At 38.2% G+C, this 24,490-nt stretch overlaps 1 protein-coding gene across 1 annotated transcript in view; it reads right to left on the reverse strand.

Annotated features, from left to right (window-relative positions):
• The window catches only part of adarb1b (adenosine deaminase RNA specific B1b), a 201,374-nt gene that overhangs the window by 55,869 nt on the left and 121,015 nt on the right, over positions 1-24,490 (reverse strand). Inside the window, exon 3 of the mRNA XM_084724285.1 lies at positions 14,824-14,859. The gene's annotated coding sequence lies outside the window, so the exon portion shown is untranslated. The remainder of the gene's footprint in view (positions 1-14,823; positions 14,860-24,490) is intronic.

Genomic DNA, 24,490 nt, shown 5'->3' on the forward strand with positions numbered 1-24,490 from the left:
AATTGTATTACCTGTCAATATAATCACAATGTTTTTTTTTTTCTTTTACCATATCGTGCAGCCCTATTTTTGACACAGTGCAGAACTGACTATTTTTCCTCTTCAAGTCCCCAATCAACCAAAGGCTACCATCAGCGTCTCATGTATGTATTGACACAATATGCTAATTCAAGGCCAGCCTGACAAGATTCAACTCTGGTACAACAAGATTTAATTATTTTACTGTTTCAAATAATAAAAGAGTTACTAAACTAAATCAGTCATTCCCCATTTTTTTATTTCAAGCACTCAATCAGGAATAAAAAGCCACAGTGGTAAAGGTGGGCAGTGGAATGCTGGACAACCAGTTCCTACAGAGTTTCTTCATTCAAATGCTGCTGGCAGGGTGTTGTGTACCTCAGCTCCGCCGTGCACACTGTGCTCAATCTTGCATCACATCTGACAGCAACAAAGCTACACAGCATCTGTACAAAACTGTATTCATGAAAGCATTGAATAATACACAAATGTGGGTCTAGACCTGACAAGAGTGCTGGAACTTACATATTGGTCTTACTCATGATGAAGACTTATCATCAGACAAAACTGTTTTTAGCTGTTGATGGTTTTGGATATATATAAGTTGAGTAAGGTGTTCTGACATGTTTTGTTTCTTAATGTGCTCATCAGGAGCATTTTGTACTGGTTTACTTCTAACTTTTTTATCTGGTTTATTTTGCTTATTCGGTTATTTTTGTTAAAAGATTGCTTATCTCTGGGATATTTTGTTTTTCAGTTTTATTTCATTTCATTCTTTAAAAAAAAAATAAAGTTTATTCAATTCAATGTGTGAATTAAGCAAAATAAATTATCCCAGAATGTCGATGCTCAGCACCTGTTTTTGCTATCTCCTCCTTTCTATTATTTACAACTGCTGACGCTGGTCTCCTTTTGCATTTAGTCTAAGAATGATACTAAAAAAACATAAATCCAATCATATTTTATTGTAAACCAAGGATTGTGTGGATGCACTCTCTCCCATGTGCAGTGAAGATTCTTTATAGATTCTTTAGGTCCAGGTATCAGCTTTAATAATAATAAAACTCCTCTACTTTTGCTTTCTTCCATCTTTTCAAGGTTGTTGGGTGGCTGCCTCTCCTCTTTTCACTAGAAGCTGTAAAATCTATTTGACAGCTCTGATTTATGACACAGCATAGGCATTGGGCGCCTGTGGGGGAAAAAAAAAAAGTATGTTTGAGTGTGTTTGGAAGTGTGTGAATGTGCGAGCGTGGGTGTGTGAGCATGCCCGGCTCACAGAGGACCACTACTGCTGTGCTCAATGCTCAAAGCACCCAACAGAGCACGCAGGTAGGGAAGTCCTGACAACTCGCATGTGCACACAAAGGCAGTCACAGATACACCTGGGAGTGTGTGCACACACATCAACAGAACTAACATTAACAGATACGCGAACATGGAAGTCCAAAAAGCCTAAAAACATTTAATATGACATGATTTTTAAGTTTTATGATTGGCTTAAAGGAAAAATTCCCCACTTTTTAAGTAGATGTCCAGTCAGTGTTGAAGGTAAATGAAGTCAATTGAATCCTCAGTGTTGAAAAAAAAAGAAAAAGAAAAAAAAAAGATGGAAACCCACATTTAGTTTTCAGACCTGTAGTCCACAAACCAGTGGGTGACATCAGGGTGGGTTCACTTGATTTTGGCTGACAAAGTCACAGCTACAGGCCAGGGTGGTGATACATAGCAGCAAGTGCAGTAGAATCTCCTGTGCAATGCATTCTGGTATATGTAGGCTATAGAGCTACAACAATTTTGAACTATTTTGATAAGTGATTCACCTGATTTCAGCTTCTTAAATGTGAATATATTCTGGTTTTGACCAATCAATCAACAGACTGATCGAGAGTAATGATGAGAGTAATCGTTACAGGAAAGACTTGAAAAATAGATGCAAATATATTTGTACCTATTTTTCAACTGTCAAATTTATGATTAATTAATATAATCAAGAAAATGATTGACACATTAACCAACAATGAAAATAATGATTAGTAGTCACTGTCAGCGCAGCTCTGTGAGCAGGAGAGCTCAGCTTTCTCTGTCAGTATTGCACACTCTGACCTCATTTACCATCAACACTGGTTGGACATTCACATACAAAGTGGCGAATTGTCCCTTTAACTTTGAGAGCGCCCATAAAACTAGAGGTCGACCAATCGATCGGAGCTGATAGGACTGGTATCGGTGGAACTCAGCTCCAGTAGCAATGATGTTCAGTTCCAGATTTATGTATTTATTTATGTATTTATCACTTTGAATTAGATGAGTTCAGTTCAACAGTTTCTAATGAAGTCATAAGATTGTTAATTTCACTGTCAGTAGATTTTTACTTATTTATTTCATTTATTCCAACTGTAGATTGCTGAAAGGGGCTGAGCTCTGTCTCCATTACAGCTGTGTGTAAATCAGATGGGAGCAGAACCAGGTAACAGCCACTATCTCACGTAACGAATGTCTTACAGGCGTTTAAGAGTATCCTTAACAGTAGGGTTGGACCGATATGGTCCCGATACTGGTACCTAGGATTCGGTGACAGTACTCAGCGGTGTCTTTTTTCACTATGTTACTTTCTCAGTAATAAGAAAAATGTCATCTCTAGTGCAAAAATTTCAAAAGTTCAAACTTCTCAATACCAGCACTGCTATTTGTTTTGAACATTTTATGACTGATTTACAACATTTTACACACCACACGAAAAAAAAAAATCCTTTGCTGCCTACCCTGCAACCTGCAACGCTGTTGTTTATGTCGCAGAGGAAGCACACATGATATTCTTCCTGTTACGTTGTTGTTGCTAACATACTGTGCTGTTTCTCTGTTCATAGACTACAAATCACGAATACTGGTTTTATACTAAGGTTTCGGACTTAACAATAAAATCTCATGTACTGTTGGAGCGCACTTAATATCATGTTGGAGTTTTCAGGCAGTGAAAACAACTCGATTATCTCCCACAACACCACCTAACAACACCACCTATGCAACAAGCGAATTAATCACCCGAAGATGTCGAACAAGTTGCCAATGCCTCGCTTAGAGTCGTTGTCCACGGAGGGTTGCATTACGCTGTGTAGACGCCAGCTGCAGATGTCCTAACATTAGCTCTAGCAATGCTAACATTATTAGCTTCAGCTGCGGTGGGGGGGTTTAGCTTTCAGGCTATGAAAACGGTGCACTCGTCAGCTTTTTCATATATGTATGAATGGATATATTTTATGTTTGTTTAGTGTCGCCCTCCCCAGCTTTGCTTTTCACATTACAAACACTGCAGAGAGAGAGAGAGAGAGAGAGAGAGTTTTGAAAAGTTTAACCACACTTTCGATTGACTTGACCCTCGAAAGTACTAATTTTGGTGCCCAGCCTTACTAAACAGCCTTGAGAACCCTTCGGTCTGGCATCTTTACTCAAAGCAGCTGTTTAGTTTTGAAAAAGAGTGTTTTGTCAGTACTTTTTCTGTGCCTTTCTCTGTCCACCTAAACCCCGCCCGCCCCCACACACACACAGTCCTCTCCTCCGTCCTCCTGTTCTCCTCGCCTGGATGCCCAGGATGCTCACAGCTAACACCGTTTGTCACATTCAAGGCCAGGTTAGGCGCGCCGGGATCCTGGAGAGGGACGTGCACGTATACGCTCAAATATGTTTGTGTGTGTATATATACACAGGGGAGGGGGGGGGGGGGGGGGGGGGAGTCTGAAAATAAATGCTGCACAAGGACGTGAACACGTCCATGTAGATTTGTGTGCACCTGCACCTGTGACACTGTCATCGAGGAGCTGAATTTCACACCTCGTGCCTTTGCTATTGTCGGGCAGAGAGGGAGCGTTGATGGACAGCGAGGAGAGGACAGGGTGAGGAACCTCCGCCGGATGAAAAAGGTTGTGACAGCTGACAGAGGGAGGGAGAAAGTGTTCATACACCCCGGGAAGACGAATGTCAGAGGTGGGAAGGCAGAGGAAGGGGGAGGACAGATGCAGAGTCCGAGACAGAGCAGAAGAACAGCAAGGGCTGCACTTTATTACAAAAAAGCAATATGAACTGTGTTTGAGCTCTTTCTGGAGTAAGATCCTCAAGTTTGAAATAAATCTTTCCTCAGTATGGCTGGTGAGGATTTCAGAGGTGGCAAAAGCAGAAATGTTCTTTATTCAAATAAAAGTACAGATACTTGTATAATAAAGAAAGTAGAAGTACTGATTCAACTCAAGTACAGGTGTAAAAGTACAGGCTCTGAAATGTACTCAAAGTATAAAAGTGAAGTCGCCCTCTGAAAGACATTTCTACCTTGTTGTGTTGTTTCATCTCATTTTATCTTTTTCATCTTGTTATGTCTTATGTTGTTTTCATCTTGTTATGTCTTTTTCCTCTTGTTATTTCTTTTACATCATTTTCTTTTTTCCTTTGTTCTGTCTTGTTACGTTTTTTTCATCTTGTTACACCTTTTTTAAAACATTGCCCTCTGAAGGACACATCTACCTTCTTGTGTTGTGTCATCTTTTACATGGCTTTCATTGTTACATCATTTTCATCACGTCCTCATCATTTTGTTATGTTATATTGCATTTTATTCTTGTTACATGTTTTACGACTTTTTTGTCTTGTTACATCATGTTGTTTTCATATTTTTGCATCTTTTTATGCTGTTTTCATCGTTAGTCTTTCACATCATTTTTGTCTTGTAATGTCTTACATTGTTGGACGCGGTTTTCATCTTGTTACGTCTGTGATGCATGATATGCATCACACCAAGGTCTTTTCTATGTGTTATTGTCCCATTTGTTTAGGTTGAAAACAGTCTTTATGTTGGGGGAGCACAATGATGCAAAGTAAAAAAAATCAATAATTCCCCACAAAAGACTAAAGTAACGAACCTGTTTTGAAAATGTAAGTAGTAGAAAATGCAAACATTTGAGTTAAAATACAAAGAATAAAAATAAAAAGTTATATACTCAAGTTAAGTACATGCACCTAAAAAATCTACTCAAGTATAGTGACTATGTAATTGTTTGCTTTTTTTAATTAATAATATTTTTGGGGCTTTTTATGCCTTTAATCGACAGGACAGCTGCAGAGGACCCACAGCCTCTCTACATGGGGAGCACGCTCTACCAACTGATCTACCCAGGCGCCCTGTGACCATGTATTTGTGCTTAGTTACTTTTCCATGTGACACATTCGGATGGGAAAATAAAATTACCTCAAAAGAAGTTCCTCTCCACCACTGACATGAAAGCAGTGGAATACCCATTCACAACAGCCAAACATTTCAATACTCATATCCACGTGAATCTCCTCCGATCATGAATCTATACTAATGAGGGTTATCTCTGTGGTGACAAAAGGAGCCGACACAAATCCCTGCATACCTCTCCAGGGCCACGACGTGTTCTCTCAGCCAGCTAAACACACCTCGGCGGTTTGTGCGTTGTCGCTACAATGCTTTTTTTCCTCCCCTCTGTCAGTCTGTTACAGTCATTAGCGGCATGCTAATCAAGGCTAATTACATTGAGACAGGCAGACACAACTCATTTCTTATCAAGACAGAGTGCCGCTGTGTTTGTGGTGCCTGGAAATGTTGTGTCACTAAATAAGGGGCTGCTCATAATCAACAGCTTTTTTTTGTTGTCAGGTAAATGAATGTGACGATGTTTGCTATTTGATTTCCATCATTACTGCTGTCAAATATTAATCGTTTGTCTTAACTTCTTTTTTCAGAGGCTGTAAATCTTTTTTTTTTTTGTCTCAATACAGCAGCTGACATTATTCTAAAGAGAAGGAAAAGAGCTAAACTAATTAAGAAACTGTTATTTAGTATCATGTCAGATTATTCTACATGGAAACGATCATTTCTCAGCAATTTCACTCAGCAATTGAATTATCAATTCTTGAGAACTGGGACAAATCATGTCCTAAGAAAAAAATATATATTAATACCAAAACTTTTTAGTGAACATTAATTCATTGAAATATATGTAATTCATGAAATGTTTTGCTTTACTTTAATGTTTTTGATTTCTAAACTTGCTCTGTGCCAGAAAACAGCCTTGTCCCAGACAAAATTCACAACTTCAAACAATTTAAAAAAGAGTTAAAAAATCGAAAACTAAAAATATCTACTCATAATGTAGGTTTAAAATGTGCTATTATAATCATCTTTGTTTAATTTTTTTTTTTTCTCTTTAAAGTTGTGTCCCAGATTTCTGAAAACTCATTTTACAACAAACATGATTTAATCAGGCATAAAAAGGGTTTAGCCATACCCTAAGGACCCTGTCTCACCTCATGGTTTAAAAAGGGTGGCAGTACTGTTCAAACACTGGTAAACTTTCTACTTATAGACAATTTCATTCAATAATATTTCTATCAGATGTGTCTCAACCATAACATGTCAACTCTGTAGTCCTAAATCAAAGCTAAATAAGAATGACGGTTTAAAATGTGTATTTTGATTAACATTAAGAGAACTCTGAGACACAGAAAATAAAACAGCAGCTCACTACGACTATGCTGTGAAATGAAAAAAAAAACATTTTGTCAACTCTGTAAGACTTCAACTAGAGATTTTTCTGATGGAGTTGATGCTTACATTTAATAAAAAAAATGGATGAGTGGGAGGTTGGTCCGTTACAAGGTTTAACAGCCATGAATTCGATGTTACAGAATATATTTTCAAGCATAAGAATAAGAAGAATAAGAATCAAAACTGTCCTGGTTCTCAAGAATGAGTGAACTGTATGAATAAGTGAATAATGAAAAGCAGAAAGGTATGGAAAAGAGGAAGAGGAGAGAAAGATAGTGTGTGAAAGGAAGGACGGATGTAAGGTTATCTAAGAGGAGAAAATGTGAAGCCAGAGTCTTGTTGGAGGCAAAGTCTCTTCCAGGGCGATGGATTGTAAGCGTCAGGCGGTGCACACACCCCCCCTCTGCCCCCCTATTCAAGTTACAAAAGCTCATTTTAAAGATTTTGCTGGCATGGCAGAAAAGGCCTCTGTTCCCCATTTTCCATATTTCATATACGGCCCATTGGAAAGCATCGTCTACGAGTGTCATGGCTTGGCACATTTATGAGAGATGCATTGAAGAACTTATCACTTGGAAGATATGCTTAAGTTCAGCATTTTGAAAGTCACTGTGCACTCTGTGGTAATTCACTTAGAAATGATGATCATCTACATGGTTATACCATCAATAAATACAAGTCCAACAGCATATACAACTCCAAACATCCCAACTAATTTAAACAGAACTATGCACATAACATTTCTACAAAAAACTAAAAATGTAATAGAATATTAATAGAGTATTATACAAAAGCAAACAGGAAAAGATAAAATGACATTTTTCAGCACTGTATAATATCATATTGTCACACATAACAGTGTAACAAAGGGTCAGCATAAACAATACCAACACTAGGGTTGGGTATCGTTTGGGTTTTAACAAGTCTGATTCCCGTTCTGCTGATCAATTCTGGTTTGTAACAACTGTCGATTTCGATTCCTTGAAGGACGGGTCAAAACAGGTGACATGCTTTTTTCACTTTAATTGGAAACTATTTGGATAATCATCATTTTGAGTGCAAAAATTATTATCATTGTTATTATCGGTATGATGTGTTAGGTTTCATGAAAACTGAACTTCAGCGGTGAAAAGTTCTGTGTCCATTGATGTTGACGGACTGTGTTTGGGAGTTCCTTCATCCTTCAACCACTGTGGGGCGCTGCAAGATTCAGACGTGTGAGGTTCACACACACTGCAGATACAGTGCGGAGACACAGCCCTCATGTGCATGCCTAATCCCCATGATGCTTCGCTGAGAGTTTAAAACTACAGTGGCTCCTAAACTGTTGAAAAGTCCTACCTAGAACCAGTGTTTGGTTTGTCCATTCTGGACTACTGTAGAAAGAAGAGGTGTCACAGTTTTAAAGGGACTAGAAATCGCCTGTGTTGCTAGGTTGTTACTAAGGGTTGGACTACTTGATGGAGGAGTAAAAGATGTTGTCGCTCTTCTCCTGAGCAACGACTGGTTGAAGTTGACCCATAATGGATGTCATAGACAGAGGGTTCATCCAATCACCTGTGAAAGTGCTCGCCCTTTTCCAAACAATTTCTAAGGATGACCTCCCAGATGGTTCTGTGTAAGAAACCATGTAGTGTGACAGGTTGGGATGTTTATGGGATCAACATTCAACAATGGAGTGGAGACTAATAATGCTGTTTAATATCAGTTCAGACTGCATTAAATAAATAAAAAAGATCTTAAGTTCTGACTCTGGGAATGTTTAAGTTATTTTATGTGACAATTAATGTAGTAATTAATGCAATCATTTTAACTTTCACTCACTGAGCCTCCCTTGAAACTGTTAGGACCCCCCTGGGGAGGCCCCACTCCCTCTGATGTGGGAGAAACTATAGTGGCTGCAAAACTCTCAATTTTAATATCAAACCCAAAAACGATCAAAGAGATCTTCCAAAAGCAGAATCATGATTCTTGCAGTATCTCTCTTTTCTCCATCCCCACGTACTTCTGCACCAGTTTGTCCAATTCTTTAATTGACCCTTGTTGTCCACCATTGCTATGATTGTGTAGCAGCTACCTCAGTGTTTCCGTTGGTAGCATTTATCCATGTTCAGTAGCGTTTCACACAACTCTGCTGTCATGGCTGAAATGCTAATAATGACACTACAGCTTGCCTTCACCTGTAATATTGATATTTGATCAAACTTAACTTTATCAGTGGGAGTAAACTAGTATTTAAGAAGCAGAAAAACACCTGAATTGTGTTCAGTGCTGCAGTGTGGATTAATGGCTGACCCTGGTTAACCCCTGTGTGGACATGTTGAAGTGTCCTTGTGGAAGACACTACACTTCATGGTCCACCCGGTCTAGCGCTGCCGCTCCTCTGACCTCACTGAGAGGGTGAGCACAGACATTTTCTTGAGTCACTGTCACATTATTCTGTTGATGACTGTCTTAAATGAGCATGTGACCTCATCCTCGCAGCTAGCATTAGATGCTAGCGCACTGGGCACTAAAGCTAAAGTACTAAGCAACTTATCAGGGGGCTTCCGGCGTGGGGGCATTAAAGCCGACTGAGAGAGCAAGTGGATCAGCGTTGGCCCAAAGTCCTGCTTTGTCATCGCTTCTCCCTGCGTGGTAAAAAAGTGCCACTTTCATTCCCATGGTGATAAGGGGGAGTGAAAGGGCCGGAAACAGACCTGTGTAATGCTGATGGACGTAGTCAGTCTTTTGAGTGAGCGGGGCTCGAGTGCGAAGCGCGGGCTAAAAAAATGCAGCATCAGCAGTGGTGGATTTACTTGGATGAATGGACTCGGCTCGATGAGGAAGGTGGCGGCGGCGACGGTGGTGGTGGTGGGGGGAGCTTGGAGGGCGGTGGGTGTCAAAGCAAGTGGCTGAGACATGGCTAATACTGCCAGTGAGCTGCGGCCACCTAAGTAATTACTACCTTTGCTGTTAGGCTAATCCCCGGAGCAGAGCAGCAAACTCAGGAGAGAAAAGCTTAGAGCCTCTGTGGGGCTCCCGTCAGCCGACTTCAATTACACACAGACACGGAACCTGTCTCACTCAGAGACAGAGGGGACGATGAGAGAGAGACAGACAGCATTTATGAGTCTTTACTCAACAGAGAAATTATTCTGATCCTTAGAAAGAAATCTGTAGAGGAGGGCAAAGCAGGACACGCAAACATTCAAATGTGTTTAATCAAAACAGATTGAGCATATCTAGAACCGTTCTTTAAAGAACTATCCTATCATCTGCAATTTGCCTTCCATAGAGGATTTAATGTAGAATAAAAACGGCACATCACTGAAACACACATGACAGATTTATACGTCCCACTAGTTTACTGATTAAAACACATTTTAGCATCCACAGTTTGGTTTCAGATGGTTTTAGGACATTTGTTGTACGTCATCTATCTTTATTTTATTGTTCCTGTTGTTTTATTATTTATTTAATTACTTATTTTTTATTGTTTTGTTTTGGTTTTTGTTTTATTTTATTACTTCTGTTGTTTCATTTTTATGTATTTATTCACATATTTTTTAGTACTTTATTTTTTGTTTTTATTCTTTTATTTTATTGCTCATATTGTTTTATGTGCATTTTATTTGTATTGTCATATATGCATAATTTATGTTGTATATATTTTAACATTCTGCACCCTGCTTTTTAGTGACTTTCTGTTTTCTTGTTTGAACTTGACTTCATTTGGTTTTGATCTTGTGTTTAGCTTCTGTTCGATTGTTTTCTCACTTCCTGCCTTGTTTTGTCTGTCAGAGCACTTTGTAAAAGAAGATGCCACATAAAATAAGTTAGGATTATTATATCTCTATTATCTCCTGTCAAGACAGGCTAAAAAGCTGGAAGAAAATCTTTTAAAAATTAAATTTCTTCAGTACTTTTGATACAATCAAATATTAGTGTTGCCTTGTTTTAAACTGTATTGAGAAAGTATTTTAGTATTGATACTTTTGACAACCTTGTGTAACTGTTAGAGGTGCAACTGACGATTAAAAAAAAAAAAGATTAATCTTTTGATTATTTTAATTATTTCAATTAATCAGTTAGATCTTTTAGTCCATGAAATGTGAAATGAAATGATGAAAACATTTGATTGAAGTCCAAGATGACATCCTTAAAAGTCTTTTGTCTGCAACCCAAAAATATTCAGTTTACTGCCAGAGAGGAGTAAAGAAACAAAAAAATATTTTAAGAAATCAACATCAGAGAATTTGGATATTTTTAATGAAAATATGACAAAACATTTAATTAATCATCAAAATAGTTGCAGATTAATTGAATAGATAACTAATTAATCACTGCAGCTCTAAACAAAATGTTATGAGTGAATTTCAGACACCTCAAATGGAAAAGTTTATTTTCTGTTTTCTTAAGGGCTTCACGTGTAGAGAAGTTTCATTCAAAGGTGTTTTTATTTCAAAAGAAATGCACTCCTTCTTCTGCACTTCAATCAAAAATGTATCTTGTCAAGGTGACATTAATATCATATCATACCTGACCCAAGTAACTGCTGATTAAAAAACAAACAAAAAAAAGATCAGGACCTGGATTAATGTGATTATTACCTTTTTAGTTGATTATTTACTTTGAATTATTAGTAATCCTTTAATGTTTGTGTCTTGTCATGAATTCTCTCATATTTAAAGGTAGAATCAGTAGGATTTGTCCGAGCTGTTTGTAAATGCACCAGAAATATAGTGGGATTGTTGAGCCTCATTCAAAGACATAAAATACCAACATTTTGGGTTGGTGAAGCGTACAGAGGAGCAAAATGATGAGAAACACAGACAGAGCTGCATGGTGTTTCCACCAGCTCACACTTCTACTGGGTCATAAGTGATGAGTGACAGGGATTATGTTTATATCAGTCTATACGTTGTTTTTCTGAGAAAATGAAAATGAAAAAACAGATTTCTTAACACTTTTTTCATTAATCTTCTCTGATTTCAGCTTCTTATATGCGAATATTTTCAGGTTTCTTTAATCTTCTCCTCTCTGAGTTGTGGACAAAACAAGGCATTTGAGGACATCATCATGGACTTGAGGAAATACCAATCAACATGTTTCACTGTTTTCTAACATTTTATGGACAAAATAACTAATTGATTAATGGAGAAGCTGGTCCTCAGATGAATCGAGAATGAAAATAATCATTACAGTAAGGACTGTGAAAGGATTAGCTAGCTGATTTATCGTTTTCAGTAATTTTTTAATTAAAAAAAAATCTAAATTCTCTGATTTGAGCTTCTTAACTGTGAATATTTTCTGGTTTCTTTACTCCTCTCTGACAGTAAACTGAATATTTTTGAGTTGTGGTCAAAACAAGACATTTGAGGACGTCATCCTGGACTTTGATCAGTATTTTTCATCATCTTCTAACAGTTCATGGACCAGAAAACTACTTGAGAAATTAATCATTATAGACTAAACAATCTCACCATATTTTATATTGAGGTAATCCAAGAGTAACAGAAAGTAATCACATTACATTACTTTAAAGCTGTGATGTGGAGGAAGTCAGAACACATTTTCAAGAAACCCTGACAACCCTGCACACACACAGAGAAAACAGACTGTGAAGAATCTAACATGTTGTAACAATCAGGCAGCCTCAGTGTTTCCCAGCAGCCTGCTGATGCTATTAACAACTTCAGACCTGACACACGAGTGAAACAAACACTTCATTACAGCGTAATAAGCGCTCGGCTCTCCTCTGTTGCCAGTGACTAAACATCACAAAGTCCACACTAAGCCGGCTCAGCATCACTCTCCGTGGATGAACTGCTGCTGCGAGCGTTACCTTTGCGTTCGGAGCGTTTCTTGCGCCTCCTCTTGAACCTGCGTCGGATCAGGCAGTAGTAGGAGCCCAGATTCTGTGCGCCGTTGGTAAGAAGGGCCATGGCTCGATCAGCAACCGACACTGTTCTCAGATCAGCTAGAGTAATCTGGAGCAAATCAAACTTGAGCTGCGGGGATCTCACTGTGCTCCTACCTGTCCTTCACTTCTGACAGTCACAACTCCACACACCTGCAGCGTTTCTTTGTTTCTACTTTAGTCCTTCCCCTGAATCCCAACTCTTGTTCCCTCCCTCCCTCTCCTCTCCTCCCCTCCTCCTCCTCCTCCTCCTCTAGCTGTTTCTCTCCTCCGTTGACTCCATCTCTGCCCTATCAGTAGTTGGAGAGGAGAGAGAGTGTGAAAGAGAAGGAGGGGGCTGGCAGAGGAGAGAGACTTGTGTTTTCATACGGTGCTGAATTAACACGGGGAGCAAACTCTCACAACTCTCACAGTCTGATCCACTCTCAGAGGAACTGACGTTCAAACAACCTCTCACACCTCACTGCTGCAGACACGTGTGTGTGTGTGTGTGTGTGTGTGTGTGCACTGAACACAACACACAACAGTCAAACAGGGCTGCAACTATTATTTTCAGTCGATTATTTCCTTGATAAATTAGTACTGTCACAATATTTATTAACAATCTTTAAGGGTTGTTTTTACTGTTCATCATTTTCTTTTGTAATCACTTCATGTCCATAAAATATCAGAAAATGTTAGGAAATGTCAATCAGTGTTTATCAAAGTCCAAGATGATGCCCTCAAATGTCAGAGTAAGAGTAAAGAAACCAGAAAATATTCACATTTAAGAAGCTGGAATCAGAGGATTTGGGCATTTTAGACAAAAAAAAAAACAGTCTCAAAGCAACTGATCAATCAAAATAGTTGATGATTAACTTGCAGCTCTACATTCAGACCTGCTAATATGAGAAAAGTCTTAACCCTGTAATCAGATTTCACTTTGTTCCTTTTCCTCTAACTGTAAGGCATCTGTGTGTTGGTCTTGTGTTCTCTCTCGAAGTCAGGATGATGGGAGGCACCTCAGAAAGAAACACTCTGCCTTCCTCTAGTGGTCAACTTTTGTCATCACATCCCTGATGGTACCAAAGTGCATCTTCCTGTCCACAGAGGGATCACTAATGCTGAAAATCATGTTGTGTGAACAAATAATCAGGATCACAACATGAGATCACAAAAATCAAGGAACTATAATCAGTCCAGATTACATTTAAAAAGCATATAATTAGATTAAACATAGTCAAGAATTACAAATATGATATACTGTACAATGTACATGCTGAATATTTTCATAATAAATATTTTTATATAATATGTATATATGTAGGCTGAATACATTCTACTGTATATCAAAGTTAAAAACTCCTTTCAGGAGTCAGTTTTATGAAGGGTGATTTAACTGTTTTGTTGTTTTTGTTGATTTATGGGTAATAGAGTTTCTTTTTCCATTTTATTTACATTGAAAAATTGAAGATAAATGTATAGAGTGCATGGGTAATGTGATTTGATCACCAGCAAATGTAACTTTTGTGCATTTTCCTTAATTAATAGTTGAAAACACTAAGAATAGACTAACAATTTAGTCATTTTTTTCCTTTTTTTTCTCATTTTCCTATTCAACAAATGACCCACCAGACAAAACAACATCGAATGAGGAGCTGTCATTTCTAGAATGTTGATTAATTGGAGTCAAAAATATTTTATTGATCCCTGGAGGGAAATTGTTCATGTTACAGATGCTCCAGTTCAAGGATAGAAAAATATATCGCATAAAGCAATTAGAATAAAATATAAAATAGGTGTGTAAAAATATGCACAGACAAAATGGCAAAAATAGATAATAGAACAAAATAAATACAATTAGAGTTTGTATAGAGTGTGTAATTTGCCTTACTTACCAAAACAGTAACAGATATAGATCAACAAAATGTATATATAGAGAAAATAGAAAAAGAAAGATAAAATAAGAAATATTATTAATACTTTTTTTATTTTAATGGGTTAAATTCTTTACAGCGATTAATTAATTATTCATTAATCATTAGCATGTGTAGTTAATGCTGAATATACAACATAAATTTGATTTGCATTGTAAATATTGAAATATTTGTGGAAATGTTTGTAGCTTCATCTGTTTGTTTAATATAAGGTGCAATATTTTCAATGCTTGATTTTGATGTAATGCAAAAGTATTCAGATTAGATTACTTAGATTACTTGCTGTGGCTGATTGATGATTGTAAGGTAAAGTTGTGTATGAAATGGTATAAAAAAAAGAGCTGATATCAAGACAGAAAGAGAAAGAGATAAAGAAAAGTGACCAAAACGACAGAAATGGAAAAAGAAGAAGAAATAAAACAATAACTCACCTTTGGCTCTGTTGTGATGTCTGTGATTGGAAAAACCTGACGGAGAGAAAGAAAAAAAAAATGTTCTGAGTAAGTAAAGGGCAGAGATTCTGGCCGAGCGCAGAGTTACTGTCAAACATCTGGATTACTGTCAGTAAAAGTGTTGTAAGGACGAGCTGCAAACCAAGTTAGTGGTGGACACAGATGTCAAGCAAAGCTACGCACTCGATTCATGCTCCATTAGAAGTGGTTATTCAGCCAGGTTTCCACATCAGCTGGGCTCTCCCAGCCGTACGCCGGCTGAACTGTTCCAAAAACTGCAGGTTCTGGCAGGTCACTGCTATTGTTTGAAGTGAAGGAATTCAGCTTTTTCCACTAAGTGAGACTAGATCTATTAATTTAGCTGGAAAAGAGGTATTCTTTCTAATTAAATCGTTGCTCGTGTTTCAGTGATCAGAGATTTTTTTTTCTTTTTAATAATTTGATGTGATTTATGTGGCCAGTTGGCACACAGAACTGATCTCAACCACAACAGCTTTCCACAGAATAAATACACATATTAATAAAATGAGTTTCCTATTAAATAAACAGACTTAAGGTTAAAAAAAGAAAAAAACTGAGACATCTTCATACCCCAGTTGACAAAGCTGCCCCTGCACATATTGTATGAACCACACTGTTTATCTCTGAGATAACTGAACTTAACAGTATAATGTTTAAGGTTACAGGGGAGTAAACTTAGATATTTTTCTCACAGTATTCATTATTTCACTGGCCAACTAGAATTTTAAATATTTACATGTAAGGTTAGATTAATGGCGCTGCGGTCTGCAGCACGTCACACGGCTTCACATGTAACATGAGGGATAGTGGTAAATATTTAGTGTACTATGAGAGGGCTGTATATCCTGCACATTCCTGTCCTGTGGAGTATTTTGCTGGGATCCATGATACGTAGAGTAACGGGAAATTTATACCATCATGTTTTATTCTGGTAAAGAAATTATAGGTGATGAATAGAGCTGATGATATGAAGGCAAGTTGCTTTCATTGAAGACAAGTGCAGACTCTTCACACTCAGATACAGTAGATGGTGGTATGCAGGAAGAAAAGGAAGAAAAATGAGGACGAGGAAGAAGAACAGGAAGAATAAAAGGATGAGGAAAAAGTGGAGATAGAGGAAAAAGAGAAAGAGGGGAAGAGGAGGAAGAGGAAGAGGAAGAAGAAGAACAGGAAGAGCAGGAGGAAGAGGAGGAAAAGGAAGAGAAACAGAAAGAAGTAGATGAAGAAGAAAAAGAAGGAGAAGAAGTAGAAGAGGAAGAGGAAGAAGAACAGGGAGGAAGAGGAAGGAGAGAAACAGAAAGAAAAAGGAAGAAGCAAATGAAGAAGGGAAAGAAGAAGAGGAAGAAAAAGAAGAGGAGGAAGAAGAAGAAAAGGATGAGGAAGAAGAGGATGAGGAAGAAGATATAGAGAAACAAAAAGAGGAAGAAGAAGACGAGGAAGTAGAGGAAGAAGAATAAGAGGGCGAGGAAGAAGAAGAATAGGAAGACCAGGAGGAAGAGAATGGAAAGGAGGAGAAACAGGAAGAAGAGGAAGAAGAAGAAGTAGAACAGGAAGAGGAAATGGAAGAAGAGGGGCAAGAGGAAGAAAATCTACACGAAGAAGAGGAGGAAGAAGACGAGGAAGCAGAAGAGGGGGAAGGAGAGGAGGAAGAATAAGATGGCGAGGACAAAGAGGAGGAAGAAGAAGAAGTAGAACAAGAGGAAGAGGAAGAACAACAGGAAGACCAGGAGGAAGAGGAGAAAAATGAGGAGAAACAGAAAGAAAAAGAGGAAGAAGAAGCAGAACAGGAAGAGTACATTTCAGATCCTGTACTTTTTTGCTTTTACTCAAGTAAAGAAGTTGAATCAAGTATCTGTACTTGTACTCGAGGACAGAATGTGTGGACGTTTGCCACCTGTGATTATACTTCAGTATAACTAGTATAGTTTACACATTGCAATTCAGATTCAGACTGTGTCACATGAACCCACAAAAATGCAAGAGGCGGCATGTGAAAAACTCCCTGCAGTCCACAGAATGCCAACTAAAAATAACAGCAAAACTACAGGCGGGTGTGAAAAAAAGGAAAAAAAATCCTTAAAGCTCCATAGCTCTCTGTGGTAGATACAGCGGCCTGGGATAGAGATGATAGTGGAGGAATAAGAGACAAAATAGAGCCATAAAAGCTTGAGGAGTGTAAAGGAAATAGGAGGGGAGGATATAGAGAAAAACCCTCGAGTGAGAACGTGAGATAAAGAGTGAGGCAGAGCCGGCCAGAGACGTGGAAGTGAAGAGTGAGGAGAGGTAAGATGAGGTGAAGAAGAACGTTCCCATGTAAAAACCGAAAAGACGTCTCAACCCGAGGGTAGGATCTCTGACCTGAGGGGTCGTTTAAGGTCAGCGAGGCCGTCTTCACCGCTGCCCAACTTCCTCCACAGCCCGATGCAAAACGTTCTTTAAGAGCAAATCAAAAGTTGCGTGAAGTTAAAGGGAGAAAGACCGAAATATGTTCCGGCAGAAAGAACACGAGACAGCAACTGAGACGACTGCACAAAGAGGGGAAAAAAGAAAGAACAAACGGCAGATGGTTAGAGGAAGAGAAAAGAGAGGCAGCCAAAGAGATTGGGGATAAGAGTTGTGGGGCAGAGACGTCAGCCTGAGAACGGAGATGATGAACTTAAATATACTCCAGACGCAAATTCATTCATGCTTCTGTGTACGAGCCAACGATAACTACGGCGGGCCAAGTCTCACCACAACTGCCTTGGCTGGGCGAATGCTTTTTGTTTTGCTATGTTTCCTGAAGGGGAGACCAGTCAGTCCATTTCCTTTCCTATTCTAATTTATGGAGGCCGCGCTGGAGCTGCAGACACGGGAGAGTAGGCTTGGTGCGTAGCCCCCACAGAGACGCATGTCGCTCCACAGGCAGGAGATTTTTACCCGCCGCTCTCTCTGCTGGCATTTTCAACACACGCTGAAAACACGGACAGGGCTGCCGACGCGCAGCCAGCGCTCTGCGGCTCTCCGGACGGAATTTAAAGGCGTTCCAGGCTCCAAATAACGGCTCCGGTCCTGGTGGCCTCTGCAGCGGTTTGACAGAGAATCACGACCATTGACAAAAACAAGCTCTTAAACAGTTTTGCAGGCGAGGAATCCAGGCTACTGTGGTGAGCCCATCTGTTGGTTCATGCGGTACATGTACTCACAGTCAACTCAAAAGCACAAAGCTCTCAAAATAGACTCAGTGGGAACAGGTTTTTCTCTTTATTTGTTGTTTTTCTTACTCAACCCTTTCTAAAGATGCTCATCTGAATTTCCCCAAAAATTAGTTGAATATTAGAATAATCACTGACTGTTTTTTAGTCATTTTTAACACTAGAACAGCCAAGGTGCTCATTTTCACCATTTTCAAATTTGCATGTGCAATAACTTTGGTGAATTAAAAAATACAATAAATACACTGCTGGTACCTGACTGTATTTTCATTTACATGCTTTGGACATGAATTAAACAAAAAGCAAAGAAAATGTAATCATTGTTCCTTATTTCAGCCACAGGTGGTCATACTGACCACACAGAAATTTCCACTGTTACACTCTAACTTTTTGCACAGTTGGGGATGCATCTTGGTTGCTTGGCAACTATCACTGTCTGTCAATAAAACTTCACAAGTGGTCTCGATATCCGTTTCCCCAACAGTAAAATACAAATAATTAATAACTCAATTAAAGATAAAACAGGGGAGACCAGGGACAGTTGTAACACTTTTTGTCTTTGCACTGAAAAATTTCTGTTAAAGCTCTCAAGTGTAAGTACTCTTAATTATTACAATGTTTCCATTTTTTTGTTTCATTTTTGCACTTGTTTCCTGCCTTTTCCCATAGGCTGTGATTGTTTTTTGCGATGGTTCTAGGTAGAATTTTGTTATTATTAATGTTAAAAAAACATGTTAATAATATTATGAAATATATTTAACTGCCCCTCACTCTGAGTAATTTTAGATTAATCTAAAATTTGAATCGGATCACTGATGGTTATTATCCTACAGAAATGCAGTCATTACACTTTACTACATGTTATGGCAGCATATATATGAGTATATAAATAAATCTTACAATCTTTATCTTTTATTTTTAAAAAGATAAACTGACAGAAAAGCATGAATCTCTGATATTTATCTATTTATTTAGAAAACAGAGTTTGGAAGTTATGGAATTCTGGCACTTACCATATTAAATGTGAATATTTTCTGGTTTCTGTATTACTTTATGCCTGTAAACTATAAACAGAATCTCTTGGGGTTGTGGATAAAAGAAGAAATTTGAAGAGGTAATTCAGGACATTGGAAAACACTGATCAACATTCTTCACCATTTCCTGACATTATATGGACCAAACAAGCAACTGATGGAGAAAATAACTGACAGATTCATCACTGATGAAAAGAATCATTCGTTGCAGCCGTAATCTGAATTTATAAGACGCTTCCAGAGATGCAGCATCATGGTTCACCACTACTGGCTTTGGAGATTCTATTTCCCTCCTTGTGTGTTCACCTACCACAAAAAAACTTCAAAAAGACAGTTGAAAACTTGAGTCTCCTCATCTGTGTGTCTGCGAGGCAGAGCTGAACAATCTTTAAAAAATATCTAAGAGCAATTATTTTGACTGATACTGCAACTGCAACATGATTTGCAATAACAGAGAGAAGAGGTGTTTTTGTGAAATTTTGTGCATTTTCCTTAAGGGATAGTTTTGAAATGTTTTGATTAATCATAAATAATTAATAAGATAAAGAAAAACGTATTTAAACTATTCTAGTGGCACACTAGTTATGTGATACAATACTTCATGAAGCACAAACAACTTTGACAAACAGAATAATAAAACAATAAGGCTCTTGTCCACCTGTCCTCATTCAATAAACGGCTTCAAATGATGTCAAATGGGACACTTTTACTGCAATTTCTAGACTGACAGTAGATCAAACCAAAACACAGAAAAAGCTGCCAGCTTCAGAGAAACGGCACACAAAACATACAAGAACTAACTTTTCTACTGGTTAAATTCTTAACAGCGATTACTCGATTTATGAATAACAACATTCTGAGAGGAAATGGTGATTTTGACATTATTATCCTCATTTTCATTGAAAATATATTATATTATATATTATTATTATTATATATTATAAATGTATATATTTATCTGTACCAAACAAAGATATTTTCTTAAATCTGTATAATATGAGGAGTAGAGCAGGACACACAGACAATATTTAATTTAAAATAAACACAACATTTCGCCTCTAGTGATTTGAAAATTGGTTGGATTGATTGTGATTGGCTGCAAAGATATAATTTGAAGCTGAAGATGGACCCACGTGTGATCTTGTGAATCCAGCTTCTAAGAAGGTAAACACAGATTCATACACAACACATATATTATAACAGATCTCCTCAAAAACATGATTTTAAATGGCATTAATTATGATGACACTATCACTATAAGAACTATTGTGGCTATTTCATCCTGTTTGGTTTTAGTTTATGTGTGTTCTGCATGTCACACTGTTTGTTTTGCTCTCTTGTTTTTTGTGTCACCATTTCTATTGCAGTTGTATCTGTGAAGTCAGTATTTTGCTTCACACCAAAAGAGCAAACAGACAAAAAAAAGCAAGCACCCAACCAAAAGATCAACATACACAGACCTACACTGTAATACTGTAGTGCAGCTACATGTCAGCAAGAGGAGACACTTCAAAAAGGGTCAGATGTCAAATACAGCAGCATCATTAAACTGAAATGTTGACATTCTTACTTGAACAATGAGCAAACAAGACTGTTGAGCTCCACCAAAGTATGCTCATTAGTATTTATAAGCACCCCTCATTAAAGCTGGGTAGCACAAACCAAAATCTACCCATCTAACAAGCTATTCTGAAGCAAACTAACGAGCTGACGTGCAAACGAACATCTGGAGAGGAACAAACAAACAAAGACACGAACCTCAGAACGTTCCCTCAGATGAAATGTTGAGGAAAAGCCGAAAAAAAAAACAAAAAAAAAAAACAGAGATGTACCTGTGAGTTCGAGCCGCATGTCAGGGCAGTTGGCTCGGCTCGCCGCGGACTGAGATCCTGACATGTGAATATAAACGTGTCCTGTGATGCCTGAATACCTGAAAGTGAAGGCAGATGAAAAATGTCCAGGAGGGGAGTGAGAGTTTCATTGCCTTGTGAGGAAGTCACGTTCCTAAAGCACCACTCACTGAACCTCATCTTGTGCACGGTTTGGCGAGACAGACGGAGGGAGAGAGAGATGGTGTGTGAAAGATTAGTGCAGACAGAAGAGGAGAGCCTTTGAGAGCTTTGGGGAGTTGAAGGTAAGTGTACTGTGTGTGTGGTGGTCCTATTAGTGTCTTAAAGGGATAGTTTGGATTCTTTGAAGTGAGGCTGTAAGGTACTTATCAATAGTCAGTGTATTATCTACAGTGGATGGAGGTCGACACGCTCCTGGTTTGGAGAAGTAGAGAGGAGCACGGGCATGGAAGCTAATAAAATGTATTTTAACCACCTAAAAAAATCTGTATCAGTTTAAGTGAACACACCCATGAGGAGTAACAGATCTGGATAATCTGGATACGGAAAAGTAACTGTATTCCACTGCAGTTACAGATAAAAGATGTAATCACAGATGTAATTACAGATACATTTAGTGCACACATGATGGCCTGTAGTGAAGAAATGCTTCACTGGGTGGAAATTTCAACATTTTTTGTCTTTACATCAGTCGATCAATCAAAAAATTGCACACAACAAAGGAAGGAACAACTGGACAAACTAATATACCTAACAACAAAAAAAATAAAACACTTCGAGCTGCAACAATTAATCTATTATTGATAAACTATTAAATTAATATGCATCTATTTTGATAATAGGTAATTGTTTTGAGCCATTTTTTAAATTAAAAAACAGTAAAAAAAAAAGAAAAAAAAAGAAAAAGGCTCTGATTCAGAACTTGAATCAGGCCTAAAATGTTGAGCCTGAAAAGGCCCAACCTCGACTAAATTCTGCCTGAACCCGACCAGAACCCATTCCTCATTAGCATATTTCTGACTAAACCCGATTATACATACATACAGACATTTTTCTTAACAAGCTTCAGTCTATGTATTGGCAACGACAAAACTTATAATAATAATAATAATGATGATGATAATAATAATAATATAACAATAACAACAACAACAACAACAATAATAATAATAATAATAATAATAATAATAATAATAATAATAATAATAATAATAATAATAATAATAATAAAGCCCAAATCCAATGTAAGCTCATGAAATATGTGAGAAATACGGTCTGACCCAATTCAAACCCGTTGGGTCCCTTTGGGTCCCGCTGGGTCATGTCGGGTCATGTTGGGTCTCTTCGGGTCATGTCGGGTCATGTTGGGTCTCTTCGGGTCATGTTGGGTCATGTCGGGTCTCTTCGGGTCATGTTGGGTCCCAGGCACAGATCTCAAGCTCTACTCTAATTTTCAGTTTCTTAAATGTGAATATTTTCTGATTTCTTTAATCCTCTCTGACAGTTTTTAAGTTGTAGAACAAGACATATGAGGACGTTTCTTGGACTTTGGAAAAAAATGATTTTTAATTTTTCTCACATTTTATGGACCAAACAACTAACTGATTAATTAAGAAAATGATCAACAGATTAATCAACAATGAAAATAATCCCTTGAAGTAATAATTTGATAAATAGGTCCAAACATGGAGCACACGTGACAAGATTGTGACAGGATTGATGATGCATCACCGTTTTGAGTCTTGATTTCAGCCATTGTGAAAGTAATTCAGTTATAATTTTTAAGCAGTTTCAAGCACTTTATAAAGAATCCAGGCACTTTTCAAAGATTTCCAGGACCAGTAACAACCTTGTTCATACAACCGACTTCAAACTATCCCTTTAATAGCTGTGGACGTCCTCTCAGATCTTTGAAGACTGGAGTACAGGGTGCAGAATGTGGATGGAGAGAGATGTAGTTAACTTGACGGAAGTGATCAGAAAAAGATTGCAGAGGAGTGAAGAGCCGTTTGAGCTGAGGCTGGACAAAAAGTAAGTCGGAGAGGTTGGTTATGAAAGAGAAGGATTATGAAAGAGAGACAGACACCCAGTCAACTGCGCATGATAAGAGGAGTGCGTGACTGTAACCCTCGACTCTCGATCTTCAGCCAAAAACTAGGCCAGTGGCTTGGTAACCACTAGCCACACACACACACACACACACACACAAACATGCACACACACACACACAAACACACACACAGGCTAGCCAGGGTCCTGATAGCCATTAAATGCTACCCCTCCCTCTGACCTAGCTTTTTTCCCCCTACACACGCATACACACACACAGACACAATTCTAATTAATTCATCACTTAATTACGTGTGTGTGTGTGTGTAATTGTGCTGTGATTTATTGTGTGTACATATGTGTGTGTGTGTGTGTGTGTGTGTGTGTGTGTGTGTGTGTGTGTGTGTGTGTGTGTGTGTGTGTGTGTGTGTGTGAAAATGCAAGGGAGAGAGAAGCAGGATCGCCATGTACTGTTCTTTCCCCATGCAGCCTTGTGGATGTCTGGCAGTGTTTTTGTTCTGCCACCAGTCGCCCAGCAGAGGGCAGCACTGCTACAAGATAACTGAAGGTTCTACAGTGGGTTCTACTGAGTGTTTCTCATTTGCTTGCATATTTTAATCTACTGTAATTTTAAAGCACACGGCTGTAACTGCTCACACATGTTAGCCTGCTCCCTCCTTGACCCTGAAGGAAGTTCAAATCTCTAAATGATGGGAAATGTTTGTGTCCACAAGTGACTTTGTTTAAGTGTAAAAAAATAATAGAAATGTGAATTAAATAGGTACAAGCCAGAGCAGGAGGTTGTGATGAAGAGAACACAGCAGCTCATCTCATCACACAGCCTACTCTACACATTAAGATGCAGACGGCTGCCAGTGCTCGAAAAGTTTCACACTGTCCACTTCTGTCACTCCTGAAAGAAGAAGCCAACAACCTACCCACTTGTTCAATGTAATAAACTGTGAGTTAAAAAGAAATGAACTCTCTGTTGCCTGTACTAACTAAGCGGAAAGATGTTTTATAACAGTTTGTCAGGAAGGATTTTGTTAAAATGTGATGGTAGTGTTGCATGGTATGCTGAAATTCTGCTATTTTTTCAACACTTTCCTATTAAAAACAGACCAGTATTAGAACTTCTGAAAGTCCAGTACTTGTTATGGGTCAGTGTTGGTGTGTGTGCAGCACACTCAACACACACCACTTATTTCTGTTATTTCCCTCCAGTCTACTTTTTCCCCCTATATTCCATTACAGTTACAGATAAAGACAGACTCAGATTACAGATACATTTAGTAGAAATGTGGATTATTAGCAGGATTACAATTTGAAAATAAAGAACAATATCCTACCGTGCACAGTGCACACACAGTTGAAGATTTACTGTCATGGATAGTGAAAAAATGCTTCACTGGGTGGAGATTTTACCATTTTCTGTCTGTAAATCAATCAATAAATTGTGCACAACAAAGGCAGGAACAGCTGGACAAACTAATAAACC

This window comes from Lutjanus erythropterus, chromosome 8 (assembly GCF_056507025.1).
Source record: "Lutjanus erythropterus isolate fLutEry1 chromosome 8, fLutEry1.hap2, whole genome shotgun sequence".
NCBI classification, from domain to species: Eukaryota; Metazoa; Chordata; class Actinopteri; order Lutjaniformes; family Lutjanidae; genus Lutjanus; species Lutjanus erythropterus.